At 40.1% G+C, this 20,012-nt stretch overlaps 1 long non-coding RNA gene across 1 annotated transcript in view; it reads left to right on the top strand.

The window, feature by feature from the left end:
* LOC141577210 (uncharacterized) overlaps positions 1-20,012 on the top strand; it is a 59,197-nt gene that overhangs the window by 25,822 nt on the left and 13,363 nt on the right. Inside the window, exon 2 of the long non-coding RNA XR_012506025.1 lies at positions 1,299-1,519. This is a non-coding gene — a long non-coding RNA (uncharacterized LOC141577210). The remainder of the gene's footprint in view (positions 1-1,298; positions 1,520-20,012) is intronic.

Here is a 20,012-nt window from a genome sequence, read left to right on the forward strand (position 1 = left end):
GATGCCTTGTGGTTTGGAGATGGGATTCTCACTTCTGTAAATACCCAAGGATTTTGTTATTGGGCCGTGCTGATTTGAATCTATTCTTTAGAAAGTACATATTGTAGATATATTTTTCAAGCATGCATGCTTTTTTCTTTTATTATTTATATTTCTACCCTCTCATCTCTTGGTGTGACTTTTCATGGAATCCAGGAAACAGTCCTAAGCCACCTGCCTCTTCACACTTCTCCGTGGTGGTTTTCTTCCCTGACTAGAAGAGGGTTCTGCATAGGAAATTTTCTTTGTTCCCCTTTTCTTAGAGTCACTCTGTCTCCCCAACTCTCACCTGTCCATCTGTCCATTTCTCTACCCACTGATTCTTCTGACATGTTCCAAAAAGCATTTCAGGCAGTTTACAGAAGAACAGATACCAAATAAACAGGTGAGGAAATGGGGCCAAGTTCAGACAGTGAGGCTAGGAGGCGAGCCTGTGTGGGAGATGCAGGCGTGAGACACACGCCTCAGCCCTGTGACTTATAAGATCGACAACAACAGTGTGCCTGAGGCTCCCAGCAGACACAGGGAAACAGGGTTTGTGGGAGATGCTCACTGGCTGTGAAATAAATAAGTGGCTTAGGAGATGCCCAGCCTTTCCAGCTACTAAGGCTTAGGAGAATATTTTGAGTTTCTTCCAAAATCAGAGTATTGCATCTTTTCTTTTTTCAGAGATCTATGTATAGTTTTTTACATTCTATACCTGGAAATTTCTCCAAAACTGCTTCCCACGTGAGTCCCATGGCTCGGGAATGGGGTGGTTCTGCTCATTGACGGGGGTTGGCCAGAAACAGAAAATGACAGCCTCAAAGGAGCCTGGGATTTGTCAGTTATGTTTTGTCAGTGCTGTAGATTTCAGAAAACGCTTTCACCGTTTCTCTCCATCTGAGGTGGCAGCGTGCTCTCTTAGCAGCATCAGGAGCTCAGGGCCGCGGGATGGTGGGGTCTGACTGCACTGCTATCAAGACAGCTGTGCCAGTCACTGCAGGCGTGGTGATTTTACATAGTGCATTTCATGTTCTTTAATAGGTTTCAACAGGTAGTTAATTAACTGAGTTAATTAACATTTAAAAAATATGATGCTTTGTTGAAAAGACAGTTATAGGCAGAATATAAGTTGTGAACACTTTAAAAACGGTTTCATTACTGAAATTTTAGTAGGGAAGATTTAGTTTATCTTATTTACACCTCTCTTCAAAAGTAACAAAGAAACAAGACAGAAAAAGCAGAGGATGATTTCTGTTCTTCCTCTCGGCTTGCAGGTGCCCTCACCTCCAGTGGCATCCATCCAGACACCAGCACTGACACTGGCAGTGCTCAGAACTGCCTCAGCCCTGAAGACACAACTGACAAATAGAAGGGGGCCACGCCCTGTGACAGCAGGTGCTCTCACTTTGTGGGTCCTTATGTAACTGCGCAGTGTTATTCAGGATCGCCCGTTCTACACTGTGTGACCCTGCTGCCGTGTCTCCTAGTTATTTCTGTAAGTACTCGTGTATTTTTTTCAATGTGTGGTACTAGACATCTAAAAATGCTTTTTTCAGATGAAAAATAATGTGTATTTAATATAATAAGTCTTAAAAAAAGGGACAAAAGGGTCTATCCTGGTCCCACTACTCAGAGATAATAATTAACACTTTAACATCTATTTTCTGTTCTTTTCATCAGTGTGTATTACGTCTGTCATAAAAACGAGTGAGCACTCTGTGCCTGTTTACTTTGTGGAGACCTCCATTTTTCATTCGGCTTATTACACTTTTTTCTACAGTATTCTCTCTCCCCTGGCATGATTTTTAATGACCAGTATAGCATTCTGTCTTGTGGAGGCAACGTCCATTTTACTTCGGACTTAAATAACCTTTTAAATTCCAAGTATATTTAACTGAAATACTGAAAAGAGAACTGTGGTGGTACCGAAAGGCCCCTACATCCCTTCCCCTTTTTTTCCTGAGAGTAAAAACTGCTGACTATGTGGTGTATATATTTCATGACCTTTATGCCTGTCATATATATATACACATACATACATACATGTATATGAGAAATCTATGTATATGTGTGTGTATATATGCTTTATTGAAAAATAAGGCCATACTATATGTTTTGTGCAGCTCGGTTTATTCACTGAGGTGTATATCATAGACGTCCTCCCACTCCAGACTCACCCGGTCCTTTCAGATAGAGTAGAGGGGTCTCCTGATGTGCAGTAGATTTGGTCTCTTGTGTAAGGACACCTTTGGTGGGAGAGTACTGTGGACAAGGCCTTGGACCACGCCAAAACGCCTGCCCCTTAGTGCCCACAGCTCGCCTTCATTTACCGCATCATTGTCTTGATGGTGGATACTTAAATTTTCTCCATTTTCCACTGTCAGAAAGGGTGTTTGACTGGCGTCCTTCTTGTACAAACATTCCTGTGATCTTGTATGAGTATTCCTTTAGTTAAGGTTTCTGGAAATTTAGTCCCTGGATGTGACAATTACATACATCACAGGCTCCTTTCAAGTGACTCTAGAAATTCCTTCTCCTGCGGTGAATGAAAAGATGTAGAATAACTTATGTAACCAATTCTCTATCGCTGGATATGATTTCACTTCAGCTTTTCTTCCCACCATTGTAAACAGTGTTGTGTAAATGCTCTGATGAGTACATCTTTTTGAACTGATTTTTTTTCTAAACGAAACTATTCCTAAAATGGAGTTCAGTCTGTGTGTACACACATTTTTCAGAGTTTACATATCCATTGACACGTCATCCTCCAAAAAGATCGCTCAGTTTGTTCTCTCAAAGATGGACACTACCTAGAATATTTTTTAAAAACATTTGCCAATATGATGAGCAAAATTGCTTTTTCATTGTTTTAGTTTGCACTTGATGACCAGTGAGGTATTGAGCATTTTTCACTCATTAGCCATCTGACTTTTAAAAGGTGAATGATCCCTTTTGTCTTTTGCACACATTTAAGTGGGGGAGCTTCTTGTTGCTTTGTGACAGCTCTTTGTATGTTATGAACATTAACCCCTTGTCTTCATTAACATGTATCACAGAGCTTTTTCTTGTCATTTCTTGCCTTTCATTTTGTTCAGTAGGTTTATTTTTGTTGTGGCCGAAAATAATCTTAAGACAGTACATGTCTTCTTTTTGGGTTTTATCCTTGATAGTATTCTTAGAAATATTTTCTTATAATGGTATATATCTCCTCTGTAGGATTTTTTAATCTCTATGATGGAGATGATAATACTACTTTTTATAGTGAGGAGAAGTTGAATTACTATAAGCAAAGATTTGTATTTGCTGTTATTAGTACTTTCTAATATTTACATCACTATCTGTAATTTTTCTTGTGGTCATTATGACTGGAATAGAATTTGTTTTTTCCAGGTGATTCTCTGATTGTCCCAAGACAATTATTGAATTCATACTTTGCTCTTTGATTTGAAATCCCAACTGTACAAAATATTTATGTACACTAGAGTCTCTTTTTGAGCTCATGGTTTATTTCTGTCAGTCTTACTTTCTTACTCCAGTGCTATATCTTACATATGGTAAAAAAATATTTAATATCTGACAGTGCGATTTTTTTTATTCTTTTTTCCATCCCCAATTTTCTTGTCTAGTATTATGAGTTTATTATTCCTGAAGAGTTCCAAAATATTTTGTTCAAGTTAAAAAAAAAAACAGATAAGAGCTGTCATGGGAATTTTTAGTAAGTTTTGAATTATTCTTAGGAGAACGTTCATCTTTACAAAACTGCTTTCCTCCATACAATATGTTGATGTCTCTGCATTCACACTTCTTACTTTACCCCTCAGTACAGTCCTGTGTTTCTCCATGTACAACATGGGCATTGTTTTTGAGTTTATTCCAGATTATTGTTGAAGTTTTTGTTAATTTTGTAAGTGAGAATTTTTTGCTATTATATTTTTTAACTGTTAAAACTGACACCTAGGAAGGCAGATTCAATTTGTAAATACTCACTTTGTAACTTGTCATTTAAAATTGTAAGTATTAAGTACTTGTTACAGAATAGTTTCTTTTCTGTTTTTAAAAATTTGTTTCCAAGATTCTCAAAATGGTCATAGCTAAGTAGTATAGGTGGGGAGACAGATGGAGAGAGGTAGTGTGGCTCATGTACAAACTGTGAGCACTTTCATGGCTGCCTTTATGCTGGAAAAGCCGCTGAAGAGCCCAGGTAAGAACAGGGGTGGCTTTGTACGCACTTGAAAGCCAGCTTTCCTGCCTGTATGGAGAAGCCTGGTGAGTGAGGCATATATATGATCAAGGTCGAATGGAGGTTATTGGCTGCACAGAGCACTGTGTCTGTGAGAACAGGATACCATCGCCATGGGAAATGCTTGGTGCCAGGAACAATGCAGGGAGCTGGGAAGCCTGTCTGTTAAGGATTTTCCAGCCCTGGGAGTGGGAAGATCAGACTCTCCATTCAGATCTGAGTTTGAATTCATCCTCTTTAGTTTACTGGTCCTCTGACTTTTCTCAAGTTATACATCCTCTTTGAACTCCTGTTTTCTTGTCTCTCAAAACAGGAGAATTACGGCCTGCTGCTAGAGTGTTTGATCAGGGTAAATAATTTGTGTCTATAAGATGCCATGTACAGTCACAATCTCAGTGAGAAATGGGCTGTCGCCTCTTCTTCTGCAACTCAGTGCTTGATGAGACATGGGGGAAAGCCAGTCCCTAATTTGTGTGTGATGCAAGTAGGAACAAAATTAAAGTCTTGCCTTTCCCTAGTAGTATTCTTACTCCTTTGCTTCATTTACTTCTTTCCTCCTTTCCTTTCCCCTTTCCCCTCCTCCATCAAAAGATCCTGGGACTCTCTCAGAACACTAGATTCAAGTTACTTTAAAGGTTGGCTCATCCTCATGAAATGACAGTAACATAAAAAAAATCTGTACACATCCCAGAATGCATTGTATTTGATTTACACACACACGCGCGTGCACAAAAACACACACACAATCAGGCTACCTCCCACTTGCAGAGGGTGAAGGAACACTTTTTCTGAGTTTTCATTCACTGAGCGTGAGAACAAAGTCTCTTACGCAGACTTTCACCAGCCTTCGTGCATGGTGTTTTTAATTGGATTTCTGCTTTTTGGCCATAGATATAGTATCCTAATAGAAGAGAGAAAGTGAAGACATAGACATTCTGCTGAGATATTGGTGTCATCATATTTGAGTTGGAAAGGGCTTAAGACAGCACAGAGTCATAACTTTTTATGGGTGAGAATCCATGATGGTGTAACTTGGACAAGAACCTGGGTCTTCTGCCATCTTGTCCATGTGGGTGAAAAGGCAACTGGGTGGGGGATGGCAGGGATCTTTCTTGCTTGAGTTCCATGGTCTTGCTAGTTTTCATTGCTCAGCTGCCTTTAGTTTATGTCCATGAGGCCTCTCATGGGAAGGTCACTCTGTCCTGATAGATTGTTTCTTATCAGCAAAAAGCTCTGGACCCACTCATATTTCCCAGAGTTTTCTGCTGACCTGCTGACACTTTATATAAATGAGACCAAGAAACTACTGAATATAAAATCCTTATTGTTATCGTTTGCCCTCGAGTTCCATAGGAATGGGGTGCTGTCTCAGGCTGTCTAATGCTAGATCTGAACAAAGATAGGGTGATAGGCTGTGCTGCTGGACCTCCACAGTCGAAGGGGATTTCCACCTTAGTTTTTAGAATCAGGCAGATGAGTTCAAATCTTGCCTTTACCAGTAATTATCTTTGTGACTTGGGGGAGAAACTGTACTTTTTTGTGTCCAATTTTCTTTGTTTGTAAATAAGTTCAGTATTTATTTTAAGGTTTCAGTTTTAGAATTGAATGAGCTAATTCCCTCATTTATACCTAAAATAGTGATCGCGTGGTTCTATGCTGGTGCTTTGGAGGTTGATTACTATGGGACTCGGCAGTGAGAATGGGGGTGGTGGACCCCTGGATAATAGAGCTTATATTCCAGGATATGCTTGTAAAAGTCTGGATGTGCAGTGGATTTTTAGTAAATATCCACTCCTTTCCTACTCTGCTTTGATTGTGTATATATCTTTATACTAATATATGAACAATTTTTATTGCAATTTAAATATCTTTGTAGTATTTACAATATGTAGCTATAAAAAATACGTGAAATAAAATGATTTGACTTTTATTTTCTTTTCAATAAGCAAAACAAAATAAAATAGAAAAGAACAAAGTTTTGAAGGAGTAGAAATAATTTTATTTCCATGGAATCAATTCCGAATAATAGGTTTTTTGGTCGTGTTCTTAAACAGCATATAAAATTGATTGGTTGTGACATACTGGAAATGAGGAAACAGTGGAGACATACTACCTCTAATGCAGTCATTTATTTACCAAGTCCAAACTCGTTCTGCTTGCTGCATGACAGGCCAATAAATCAGGAGATGAGCTTTTGGAGTAAGGAGTAGTGACTTTATTTGAAAAGCTGGCAGACTCAGAAGATGGCATACTGATATCCAGGAGAACTCTCTTCCCCAAGTCAGAATTCAGTCTCCTTTTATACTAAAAAGTGGTGGGGGTGTGGTTTGTTGTTGCAAACTTCTTGCTGTATGAATTGATTTCCTTGGAATCCTTTGTTCTTGCAGGTGTCCATGTGGGTCAAATCATGGCGCCCCTGTAAAACCTCAAAAAAAAACAAAGTTTATTTTTATTTTGGAACTTGCCATCTCTACATAAGTGTAGAAGAGCTAACATCCTTAAAGATCAGAATAGGCCCTCCTGGATATTTCAGGCTAAAGGCAACTTTCTTTTGCAAAAGGTGCAGAGATAACAAGTCTTAGCCTAGAAAACAGGGTACAAGTTTAAAGCCAAATGAACACATCTAACATGGAGTCAAATTTGTTCTTTTCTATTACAATTTCTTTTTCCACCTCATAGATAATTTTAGTAAGAAACATGAGCAATTTTTTTACTTTTGCTTCTTAATAACGGATAAGTGGCCCAACTACAGTTTTGTGAACAGGGATGCTGTGCGGGCATAGGGGTCACAGCAAACTCTTGTTGGGGGTGGTCGACCCTGCAACATGTCTGATGCCCTGTGAGTGTGGGTGAGGGTCCCCCTAACCAGGGGCTCTCTTCAGGAACCACCATGTGGGTATTGACCTCTGGAGACTTCTTTTTCAGCTGTAGGAAATTTTTTTAGATGCTGTGATGAAAAAATCACTACAGCTGGGGATAATCAGGGAATAAAGGAAGGGGAAAAGGGCTTGGAGTAGTGTAGAAGAGGACAGAAGATCAGGGAGCCTGGGGGCTTGGGGGCAGGGCCACGGGAGAGAGAGTAGCAGAGGTGGGGAGGGGCCCGGCTCCAGAACCAGCTCCTGCACCTTTCCCTGCACCCAAGCCTCACAGCTTTTAATTGGGCCCAAGACTCTTTCCTGTCTGGATGTCACCCTGGGCAGAACGTTGAGAATCGAAGGTAAGGGGTGGGCAGCACTCACCTAGTGGGTCACTGAGGACTTTGGTCAAGTCCACAGTGCCTTTTCTAGTCATGTGTCTTCACTTCTTCTTTATCTCAGGATCTGAGAAGCAGGAGCAGGGAAATCAGGGAGAGATCCAGGAAGACATTTGACTCTGTTAAGAGACGACAGTCACAGCGACACGGGGAGCGAGGACACTTGCAGCAAAGTAAAATGACTTCACAAATATTGCATCAGAGCTGCAGGTGTGAGAGAGCCTAAGCCTGTCTCAGAGTGCAGGGGACAAGAGGAAAGGAATGGTAAAATTAACACTGACAATTGAAATTTTGTTAAATAGCCTGCTAATATTAATTGTATCAAATGAATGTATGCAGGTGTATTTCTATGATCATTTATAGGTACACACAACCCCACCAGCCCCTCTTTCTCCAATCGGGGATGGGCTTTCTCAAGCACAGTGCCCCTCCTGGTTGAGTGGGCCACGCTGCGGGTCCTCGCCTGGGGCCAGGCTGCTGCAGGGCACTGAGTCCCCGAGGCACGGCCTGGGAGACATGACAGGAACATCTCTGCTCATAACTGAGAGCCTCCGTTTCCCCCTGCAGTGTAAGAATGCCGGTGACTCAGTTAGAAGCATGCATCCAACCCGTCCTTCCGTGTCATCACCATCTAGAATCGGTGCCTGAATCTTCTGAATTTCTCCAGAATGTGGTTTAAAATCACCTTCGACAATTGAGTGTGTGTCCTCTTACAAGTGGAGGAATTGCTGCCGTTTCCCTGGAACTTACTCACCACTAGTCCATCTGATTTTTCTGTGCTAGGATTCAGTATGGCCTGCTAAAAATTCTGCAGTCAGATCTTGAAACACTGATGAAGAGGATTATTTATTTTATTTCTTTATATGATAGTGTTTTACTTTCAAAATTCAGAGTTTTCGGTTCTATCAAAAATTTTTTGGGGGGTTGGAGAATCAACGTTTCTCTTACCATCTTTGTGACCTGTTGCTATATGCCTCTCACCTGTCTTCTGTCACTTGTGAGACAGTTCCATTTGTGACCCTGTCCGGTTTGTTCATGTTATAAAATATAAAATCTGTAAAAGTACAGTCCCTTTTACTCCGAAGACATTCCACAAGTACTACTTAAATCTGGGTGTGGTTTTTAGAAGACAGAATCATTAGAACATATACTTGCAGGTTGCTAGTGCAAAATCCCCAAATCAATAGTCTAGCTCAACATCTAAAATCTTTCTAATCTACCTTGGATTTGTATGGATAAGTGAAGCAGTTTGCTAAGAAATCAAGACCAGGTTTAGAATACAGGCTGGTGTAGCTCAGCAGGTCCTCCCATGCTGATGCTCTGCCAGAGGGTGGGGCCAAGGGGAGAGGGCGTGTCCTGCCCTTCCTGAGCTGACAGTTTGACGGCAAAGACCTTCACCAGGTGAAGAACTGGGAGTTTCTTCTAAGAAGAGTGGGTTTGAAAAGAGTCCTAAAAGCGCGGGAGTGACACAATCCCATTTGTCTCAAGTAGGGGAGAGCGGCTTTAGGGCCACTTGGGAGACTCGTGAGTCCAGGAGTGCAGTGTTGGTGGCTTCCACTTGAGCGGTGGGACGGTTAGTGTGTTAAAGTGAACAGATTGAAGACATGTTTCGATGGTAAAAAGGAAAGGATGATTGCTGTCTGTGAAGTTAGAATGGAGTAAGGCCCAGGTTTCTGGGTGGATTAATGAGGTAAATGATAGTCCTGCTGTGCTGTGATGAGGGAAACCTGCAGAGGGAATTCTGGGGAAAATCTGATGAGTTCAGCTGTGGGTAAATGAAAGGCTGTTAGATGTGTGGACTGGGAGCTCTGGTGAGATCCAGTAGTGAGTAGGGGGAGGGGAGAGAGTCTTTCAAATCATTTTGTCTTGTGAACATACAAATAAGGATGAGCAATGACACACTTAACACCTCTATATTCTGGATTTAAAACCCAGTAACATTTTGCATTATTGACTGCAGAGGTTCTTAATTTTTTTAAGAGAAATAAAATAAATAGAAACAAAATAGTGGAGTTAATCAACATCTTAGATTTGATGTGTGTCCTTGTGTATATTTTGATACCTCATCTGTTTATAACTATAATCTACAAAAAGTTAACTTGCTTAGCATAAGAGTTAAACAGAGGGACGTGACACACACTGTTAGGGGTTGAAGCTGATCACCTTGGGCAAATTATGTCGCCTCTCTGTGCCTTAGTTGAATCTTCTGTGACTGCCCCTGGGCCCCTCATCACAGCTGATTTCCTAGACTTGATGTTGGGAGGGAGGCTGCTGAAGGGAGTAAGATGTGGCAACTGCTAGGGATACTGAAGAGTGAGACAAAAGCTGATTAAAGCCTATAAACTTAGTACAAATACCCTCAAAAGAGAAAGAAACCCGCAGTGTTTTGAGCCACAGCGTAAGGAAAACAAAATCACGTGGACCCAATTCTCTTGAATATTTGAGTATTGTGGGTGGGAGGGTGTCATCAAAAAATTGTCGAGAAAAGGCCTTTTGGTTTCCCTTGACGTTTCCAGTAAGGGTGAGTAGCATAAGCAAACCCCCCCCCGGTTCACAGTGGAAGGTGCCTTTTTGTGCAAAACTGACCAAAGGTTGGAAACCAGTCTTCAGCGGTGCTGGTAAATGAAGAGACTTCTGGATTGGGTGGGGCTCTTGCTGTGACTTCCAGGTGACCTGCTGGCTGGGGACTGTGAGGCGGGCAGTAGGTTTGCAGGGAGACCCGGGCATAATCCCTTGCTCTGAGGCTTCTGGTCTGACTGGCAAACCTGGGCACCCGCAGTCCTAATGGGGCAGCTCGTGATGTGGCCTGGGACACCTGCTGTGCTGAGGGCGAGAAGAGGGTTTCCCTGAGGGGGTGTCCCTGCGGAGAGTGGAAACGTCCTCCTGCAGGGGAGGAAGACCCTCTGAGCAGGGTGCTGGATGCACAGGCAAGACCACCCTGAGCACGGAGGGTTTGGGAAGCCGGAAGTCATACAGTGGCCCGAGCAGCCTTGTTCCTGAGAGACTGGAGGTAAAAGATGCTGAAAAGTCAGGCTAGGTTCAGACACTGTGGTGGGTTATGAGTGACAGGAAAGGACTGGTCAGGCAGGCACGAGAGAACCCTGTGGGCATCCCAGCTGGGGCGTCACGCCGGAGGGAGGAGCAGAGTTATAGACTTTGCCACTTATTAGCTGTGTGACTTTGAGCAAGATCACCCCAGTTCTCTCTATATATATCTTCATCTGTAAAGTGACACAGTGACAAGCTAGTGTCATCAGAAGGCTTAGTTTAGCTCTGATCCTCTGTGTCCAGTCCTGTCAGTGCTGCCCTGTGAGGTTCTGCAGCGGCTGCTCTTACCCTGAGTTGGGAGGGCGTAGAGGGACATTGTAGCACCCGAGGGCAGGATGGGTTTGCTTTAAAAGCAGACATGTTGCCGCCTGCACCTGCAGACCTGCAGGCAGTTTGGTTGATGGTCGTGGAGAGAACTTTGGAGGCCTTACCATCGTCTTAAAACTTGTATTCACTTAGGGGCCGGATTTGCCTTTGCTGATTAATGTTGAAGATTTGGGCTTCTGGCAAAGCTGTTTTCAGAGATGGGTATATACGTAACATATCGTATAAAATAAAATGATTTTCTTAACGTGTGGGACTTTGCAGTTGTTGGGAACAGCTCTGTTGCCCTGGTCTCCACGGAGGACACTAGGGGTCAGCAGAGCGTGCGGGAGGGCAGGCAACCCACAGTGCTTTTGCCGGCTGTTCTCCCCAGTAGGGCAGTCTGCTGAGTTGACTCTTCTCTGAGTTTGGTTACCAGATGAGCAGACAGCAAAGTAATGAGTTCTGGTGGGACTGTATAATGACAGGAAGAAAGAGGAACCAGTAGTTTTTCAGGACTAGAACACGCTTTTGGTTACTGATCCAGTGTATTCCATTACAGAATTGATGAGTTGTGTCTATTCTGGGAGTTGATTGAAATAAATGTTCAGCCTAAAATTAAGAGTTGTGTTTCATTTGGCGGGAGGACTCAAGCCGGGATGACAGCCTCTCAGATCACTCTGAGGAACTGCTCCCAAGAGGTATGGGAAGAGCTAGGATATACAGGAGCTTTACAACAAAGACCAGGTAGTTGGAACAATAAAAGATTGCTTGTTATCTAAAGAAAGCCAGGTATCTCAAGTTCAAGTATTTAGTGGTTTTCTATGTATGGGGGGAAACAAACATTTGGACTCACTGAATTCATACTTTAACAAGCACCTAGCTATATAGGGCAAGTATCCTGTCCTTTCTTATTCTGAGTCTGCTCAGAGGGCACCAATATGAGTGGCTGAGAGGCTGGGCTGCAGGCCTGTACTCGCTGGGGTGTGGCAGTGGCTGCTGATGGCTTGGCTTCAGGATTCTTTGTTTACAGACATGGTTGCAGTATTTTCTTTCACATTGTAGTACTTTCATTCACAGTGCTCCCCCTTGGTCCTAAATTCGACCAATATTTTGAGAGACGTTTCATGACCAATTTTGTCCCAGGGTGCTAGGATGGCTCATTCCTAGTTCAGGTGAAGTATCTTCTGAGCTGCCATTCAAGGTGTTAGTTTTTTATCAGACCCTGTTGATACTAAAAGTTCTCTGGATCGCCTGTCTTACTAGTCTATTATGATCCAGGAATTGTTTACCCTTCGTTGCTCATTACCATAACTAGAATCACACTATTACAATTATTTACACAGAGTTATAAATTTTATCTATTCCTTCAAGATGTTTAGCCATCATCAATTTTGTAGGCCTAGTTACACATTGGGAAATGTAACAGACAACAATTTTATTATATAGATAGAATATAAGTAATTCAGCTAGTAACGTTTATAAAGTCATGAGTAAGAATTTAATAGTCGAGAAGTTATATTTTTGGGTTAAAATTTTCCTTGTGTTCCTGATTGAGTTTGAGTGATCTTATGCGAAATTTCATATTTATGGTCAGGGTCAGAGCAGGTATTAATTGGCCAGGTGAGGTCTCCCACCTTGTAAGATCAATAGTGGCCTAAACAGAACTATAATTTCTTTTTAGAATAACGTTTCTGAGGGCTATATAGTTAGAGCCTTGGAGTAGGGAAACCCACCAAGGTAACACAGAAGTACTAGACATAGGTAATTTACCATAAACTTAGCAGCTGGAGTAGTTCATAATCAAAGGTAGGAGAAATTATCAAAGTAATTGGCATACAGGCCTGGTTCTGTGTCTTGGGTCTGCAGTCTTCTTCAGATGTTGACTTCTTCTCATCCTGACCTGGTAGATTCTTCTCCATTTGGGCATTGTTTTAAGGTGAGCAGTGCTCTATAGGCCAGTGCACTGCAGGGGCTGTTTCTGATAGGAAATGAATCTGAAAGTCCATTTCCTTCAGCTTTGTTGTGTATGGTCTTGTTAAGAGTACCTGATAAAGGGTCCTTCCATTCAGGTTGGAGACAGTTCTTTAAGTCATGCCTGTACCAGTATGTATATTCCCCTGGCTTCTGGTCATGGGGCATTGGATCTTTACCAAGGATAGATTGCTGAGCCTCAGAAACAAACCTAGAGTGTTCTTTTCATAATTCAATTAAACTTTACAGCAATGTGACATAACAGCAAGGAATGATCTGGGAAATGTCTAAGTAAATATAGACCTCAATCAACAAAACTAGAAATTAATATCCACTAAAATATAATCTTTTTTCTCTCTAAAGTTACCCTCAGTTTTCTCAAATATAGTCAAATCAAGATTAATTTATTTACAAGCTAAGTCTGATTATTTGATTATATAGGCTTTTTTTAAATTGGCTGTGTTGGAACTTTTAATAAGGACTCTCAGGGTAGAATGTTAATAAGGTTTTCTTAGGCCCAGAATGCCTCGTCAAGGGCTTGTCATGGATTTCTGCCTTACAGATTTAGGTAAATTCTTTTCTCTTTAAAATCCTTAAAATACTTTGAGATTGCTATATCTGTTAGGAGATGATCTTCCTCATTTGTCTGATAGAGCCACTGGGGACCTTAGAGTTTTTAGTCTCTTAAGGGATCAGATAGAGAGAAAAGATAACTGTTCCAAGTCTGCGTACATAAGTATAATTTATCAAATTTCTGTGAAACATAACTAGCTTGAGGAGAAGAGTTTCTTTATGTCTGGGAAACAGGTTAAAAGCCAGTAGTATTTCAGACAAAATCAAAAATTATAACCATATTCACCAGTTTACTCAGTCCCATGTAACTAATTCTTTTACTCAGAGTATCCATTAGACCTTTAAAATTACTTACCCAGTTTAGTTCAGTGCTATAATTTGAAATTCATTTGAAATCAATAAATCTCCTTGAAGAGAAAGCAATTTGCAAAATCATCAGAAGGAAACAATTAACTGTATATAAATGACAAGTGATTTAAAAGCATGGTTAAACAACGTTACACTATAATCGATAAAGAAAGCTGGTCACTATAACTAGAATTATGACTGGTAACATTTCAGATATACCAGAATTTTAGGGAATCCATATAATTTCTAGAATATCTATATTAATAATATTTTCTCATACAATATAACCTAGGAAGATCTATTATTCATTTGACAATACCATGTTATTTAACATGCCAAATGAAACTTACTACTTTAAAATCTCTCTTTGGGATGTTTCAGGGGCCCTCTGTAGCATCCCAAACTTAACTGGAGATTAAAAGAACTTTAATTAGAAATTGATATTTGGGGAGCTTTTTAAAAGTTTTCAGAACACTTGGTCAGATAAACATATAGATCACTGTAAAGTAGTTCTTTTTCATTAACAAGAAAATACGTTAAATGTAAAAGCAGAACAGGTCAGTTATGTGGTATAAGAAGCTTTACAATTTGTTATTGAAAGTGGATTAACATTTTTAGAAAATTTTGTCATCTTAACAGAGAGAAAACCAAATCTAGTCTTCTACCAGATTACTTCTAAGATTCATTTACTTTGCCCAAGTTGATTCTAAACTTAGACAATTCCAACAACGTACAAAACCCTTTCCTCAGGGTTCCTCTTCCACAAGCGTTCCACAGCTTACTATACTCACATTAGTGTGTCCTTTATTTTCTCTTCCATTCAGAAGTAACCAGCTTCAGAAGAAAGTCACTATTTTTTATTAACAAAATATAATTACATTCATATATCTTCCTTTACACATTTATCTTACTTTCCTAGGATACTGAGATTATAACCTTAATAATAGAGATTATTTCAGGGTAGCACCAACCATTTATTAATATTTCTAAACACCTTTACTTTCTCTGTAAGGGTAAGTTAAATGTTAAATAATTCATATTACAATCTTATTTTATCTGAAAGTGTCATAGGTATTTAATAAACTCCTATCATTTAACTCAATTTAGCACAACTCTAGAATTTAAAGATACCAAACATTTAGAGAGTATTTTAACCATACATTTTAAAAATATATTTTAAAAATTTACCCAAAGCTCTCATCTCATTTGCATTTAATTTACTTAAAATTTTACTACACCACATTACTATTTTTTTTCTTGACAATTCTGCAACAGATATAACAGGATCTTATTTGACTTTCATTAAAACTAGGTACAGTAAAGGTATTGTACTTAATATTGATGACTTTAAAGATGTCTATATTAATTAGAACATACTTAAACTAAACAATACCAAGTGTAATCTTAATATTGAATATTTTCCAGTTCACGTAACGCTGAAAGTCAATTTGGTCAGTTTTTATTTTAAAAATACTTAATTTGTAAGCTCTTATTTTTTTTACGTCAAATAAGCAGAGATCTTTGACTTTGATTTTTTTTTTCAGCTGTAGAAATATCTCACATCTATAATGTGTACGCAGGCTTATAAACAGACAAAAGCTAGAGATCTCATAGGTTCACTTTAAAACTTACTTATAAGATAGGTATAATAATAGTTGGAGTAAGCTGAATTTGCTTGCTCAAATCACTAAGGCTTACTATTTATGAAACCGACATTTAAGATTTCTTGACAAATGCTGAAGGACAAGTCAGAGTTATGAGTTCTAAAATGCCAAAAATTTCTTGGCCTTAAGTATTATCTCGTTGAGCTAATTAGGCTCAGTCTAGGTCACTGTTTGCTGTATTTATATTTCTGATCTGCAAGACAAAGACAGACGCTTCCAGTTCCCCAGAGAACTGCTCTGTCACGCAGGTCCAATTGAATCTCCTTAATTGGCTTTTTTTTGTATCAGTGAGAAGAGCTGTAAACAAAGAATTCCATGTTTTAAAACTTTAAGATTTACTTTAGCATGTCTTCCAAAGCTTGCATAAGGTATTTAGTGAGGTCTCTTTTCCTTGGGTTATAAGTTAAACCCAGGGTAAACCTCTTACTTTATTGTCTATTAGCCACTGAATATTAGTTTTTAATTTTACGTTATATTGGAAGGCTCACGAAACTCTATTGGTTTCCTTTACTTTGTTCAATTAATATTTTCTAAGGGACAGATATGTGCCCAGCCTTATAATACCAAGAAGGGGAAGCGTTTTTCCATTGAAATATATCTATCCCACAATATAATTAAGCAAATGTTTTATATAAAGCCCATTTAATATACCAATTTTACAAACTTTATCTCAATTTTATTAAATCTCGTACCTTTAATTTTTATATTTATTAGGTTTAATCAGTAATTCCTATTTCTAGAAGGAGTGTCAGAAGCTTTTTTTTTGTGTGTGTGCATTGTATCTAATTATATAGAAAAGTCTCTGGGATTCCCAAGTTTCAGCCAAAGAGCTTAGGCCCTTCTCAATTTTCAATTTGATTAATAGGTCTGTTGTCCCAATCATTGATCAAGTATTTCAGTCTATAAATATGTATTTTTTTAGCTCTATAAATACATATATTTTAAACTGTGCTAAAGCGGACTTGTTTGAACTTTAATGTTGGGGGGGAGTAGGTGATCTCTTTGGCCCTTTTTTTTTTTACTTTACATAGTGTAGTATCAAAACCTTGTATCTAAATCCAAAAATGTCCATTTTATTTATCTCATTCAAAATAACCATATAAAAATATTTATCCATTTGGGATAAGCCCCTTATCTTTATCTTTTTTGACATTTTTACAATCCTTTTTCCAGTTATTCAGCCTAATTAACATTAATTATTCTAAGTATTTATTAGCATCCCTAAAACCATTGATCGGAAAGGAAAAACACAAATGTTGGTTTTCAAACCAGTTTTTTTTTTTTTTAACTAATTTCTTAGGTTAACCATTAGATATATTTTTCTACCTTTAAACTTGATTTTAATAGGTACCAATAAAACGGCTGTTTATAATGAGAGCTCTTTCAACTTTCACCAATTTAAAAGTTTTCCCAAATTAAAGGATCCATCATATGGCCATCAATTTATATATATATATATATATATATAAAGTGATTTTAAACCAATAAGATGAAGAGGCTTTTCCACATGACAGTGGGGGTGTTGCTTAAATAAAATTCAAAAGTTTACTTTCCAAAAGCTAAAAGCCTTTGTGGTCCAGGCTGATGGAACAACAGTTAAGATGGCAAAATATCTGAAAATTGGTACAATCAAAGGATTTTTGAGAATCCCAATTTATTTGCGTGGCCACAATATGTACACAATACTTGTACCTTTTGTATGACAGAGTCCAAGGTGTCGTTTAAAAAAAAAGAAACACATATATACATACATACACACACATAAAACACCCAGAGAAAGATAAAACATTTACATTTCAAGGACACAGGAAGAGAAATCCAAGTTCCCCCTAAATGGGATTTTGTTCTTATAAGTTCAGAATTCCAAAAAATATTTTATCAGGCCTGGTTAGTTACTTTCAGGGTGAGTTTTTTTTCTAATTCCTAATGAATGTTGTGAGTTTTGTACGTATATAAACCTGGCTAGTGTATTAGTTGGAGGCTGGCAATCTGTCATTTCTTTTTCTTTTCTGTTCTGTGGTTTTTTTTTTTAATTTTTTTTTGAAAGTTCTATTTCCCATTGTAAGGTCGGGTTCTCAGAATAAAATTGCTGGTAAGATTTCCCACAGGGACAACACTATGGCATGAAGTCTTTGCCTCTACCATTCCTGTAATTTTCTCCATCACCCAAGAAAGCTGTTACCAGCCAGGAGGAGGGTCCCATTTTTGGAGTTGAAAGGTTCCTCATAAGAGTTTTACTTCTATTCCGAAAAATTCAATGGAGGTAACCAAATCGAGGACAACATTAGACCAGCCTCTTACCTAACCACTTAGTCCTGAACCCAGTGTCTTACAACTGGGACCCACTCAGGACGTTTTCACTGGGTGAGTATTTTCCTGGTATGTTTCCACCAGCCCCACTTCAGACGTCTCCTCAAGGTGGGTGTTTCCTGTTATCTTTCAACCAGGCCCCACCCAGTATGTCTCCACTGGGTGGGTTATTCCCCCCCAGTATCTTTCAACTGGAGGGCCAGGTACCTGGATACACCACAAAATAAAACTCAGGATCATCAACCAATTTGGGAGATCCGAGAACCAGGAGAGACTCACCCAAATTCATCTGGATTCCCCAAGGAGGCAGATGGGCACAAAGTGCCAATGCTGGTACCAAGGCTCCGGTAACTCTGAGAGTTCAGCTGGAGAGAAGTCTGCTCTGGGTCCCTTCCTGGTGTCCAAAACTCTTGACTGAAATACATGTGCAGCCTAAAAGTTAAGAGTTATGTTTTATTTGGCGGGAGGACTCGAGCCGGGATGACAGACTCTCAGATCGCTCGGAGGGACTGTTCCCAAGTGGTTGAGGAGGAGCTAGGATATATAGGAGCTTTACAACAAAGACAAGGTTGTTGGAACAATAAAAGATTGCTTGTTATCTAAAGAAAGCCAGGTATCTCAAGTTCAAGAATTTAGTGCTTTTCCATGTATGGGAGGAAGCAAACATTTTGACTCACTGAATTCATTCTTTAGACAAGCACCTAGCTATCTAGGGCAAGTATCCTGTCCTTTCTTATTCTGAGTCTGCTCAGAGGGCACCGTTGTGAGTGGCTGTAGTGGCTGGGCTGCAGGCCTGTCTTCACTGGGGTGTGTTGGCAGCCACTGATGATTTGGTTTCAGCATTCTTTGTTTACTGACATGGTTGCAGTATTTTCATTCACACTGTAGTATTTTCGGTCACAGAATGATTATGGATAATCTGCAAACTTGGAAAGCAACCGAGATGGAATTACTTCAGGTACCTTCTAATTTAATAAGCCGTGTGCAAACATAAACATGGAGGAAGCTTACAAAAGGATTTGGTGGTGTAGGGAAGGTGTTCTGCACATTACAGGAGAAGGCAGAATTCCTTTTCTTTGTGGGCAGGGACGTAAGCCCACCTTTCTTTTCTGTAGTGGTTCCTGAGAACAGTATATGGTAATTAATGAACATTGAGAAACGGTGGCAAACATTGCATTCAAGAGCTGGCCGGCTGCAAACTTGTGTATTGGACAGGTGGATTTCATAGGCAAGTGGTCAGGTGGATGGGAGAGAGATGGATCCCAGGCCTGGGCCCAGATTCAGGTTTAAATCGCCATTTCCTCACCATGGGGCCTTGGACTAGAATGTAACCTCTCCTAACCTGTTGGTGAATCTGTGAAATGGGCATGATAATATTGGTTTCTACCTGGGATTGTTGTAAGTTTTAAAGAGTATTATAGCACACATGAAGCACTTAACACACTGGCACTTAGCAGTGTTCACTGTGTGTGGAAGTCCCGCTTCGCGTGTGTCAGAGTCGTAAAGGCAGCATTTGTCTGTTGAGGATGCACTGGTAGCCCCTTGAATAGGTTGTGAATTTGGTTATTTCCTTTTGGTAAATCTGTGTGCCATGGGCAGTTATTTTCATGGACAGATGAGGAATCTCAGGGTAAAGAAGACTGTGTAATTTGCCCAAAGTCAGACCATAATTTTGGGTGCAGGGGCCTCAGTTCAGCATAGGCCCCTGGGCCTTCTGCCCTCTCCTTTCAGCACCTGAGCCAGATGTGTGCTCGGCTGTCTCCCAGCCCAGAATATCCAGCAGGGAGGAAGACATACCTGGCCCTGTGCTGCTTGAGCAAAACTCCGGGGTGGAGGCAGTTACAAAATGGATAAACATAAAAACAGATGACTGCAAACTGTGATCAGCTCTGAGAAGGAAAGGAACAGACCTCGCCGTGCAGCGCTGGGAGCTTACCCGTCGGGGCTGCTCTGGGGGTGTTCATCTCAGCTAAACAAGCTCTGCTGCTGCACAAAGGCAGGAAGGCAGGGCACGTGTGACCAGGTAGACTGGGCCTCGTTAGTCATACTCATTCCCCATTAAGCGGCAGCTGTCATGGGCACTTACCTTGTAAACAGATGTTGGCCATAATCATCACGCACTTTGCTTGGTAGTTTTATTGGCCCCAACTTTGAGATGAGGTAATTGAAGCTGGGGAGTTTGCTGCATGCCCGTGATTACCGTGAAAATACCCCCACTGGTCTTTCAACCTAGACTGGCGTGGCTGTCATGCCCCAGCCCTGTGAATGGCATCGT

Source organism: Camelus bactrianus, chromosome 3 (genome assembly GCF_048773025.1).
Source record: "Camelus bactrianus isolate YW-2024 breed Bactrian camel chromosome 3, ASM4877302v1, whole genome shotgun sequence".
NCBI classification, from domain to species: domain Eukaryota; kingdom Metazoa; phylum Chordata; class Mammalia; order Artiodactyla; family Camelidae; genus Camelus; species Camelus bactrianus.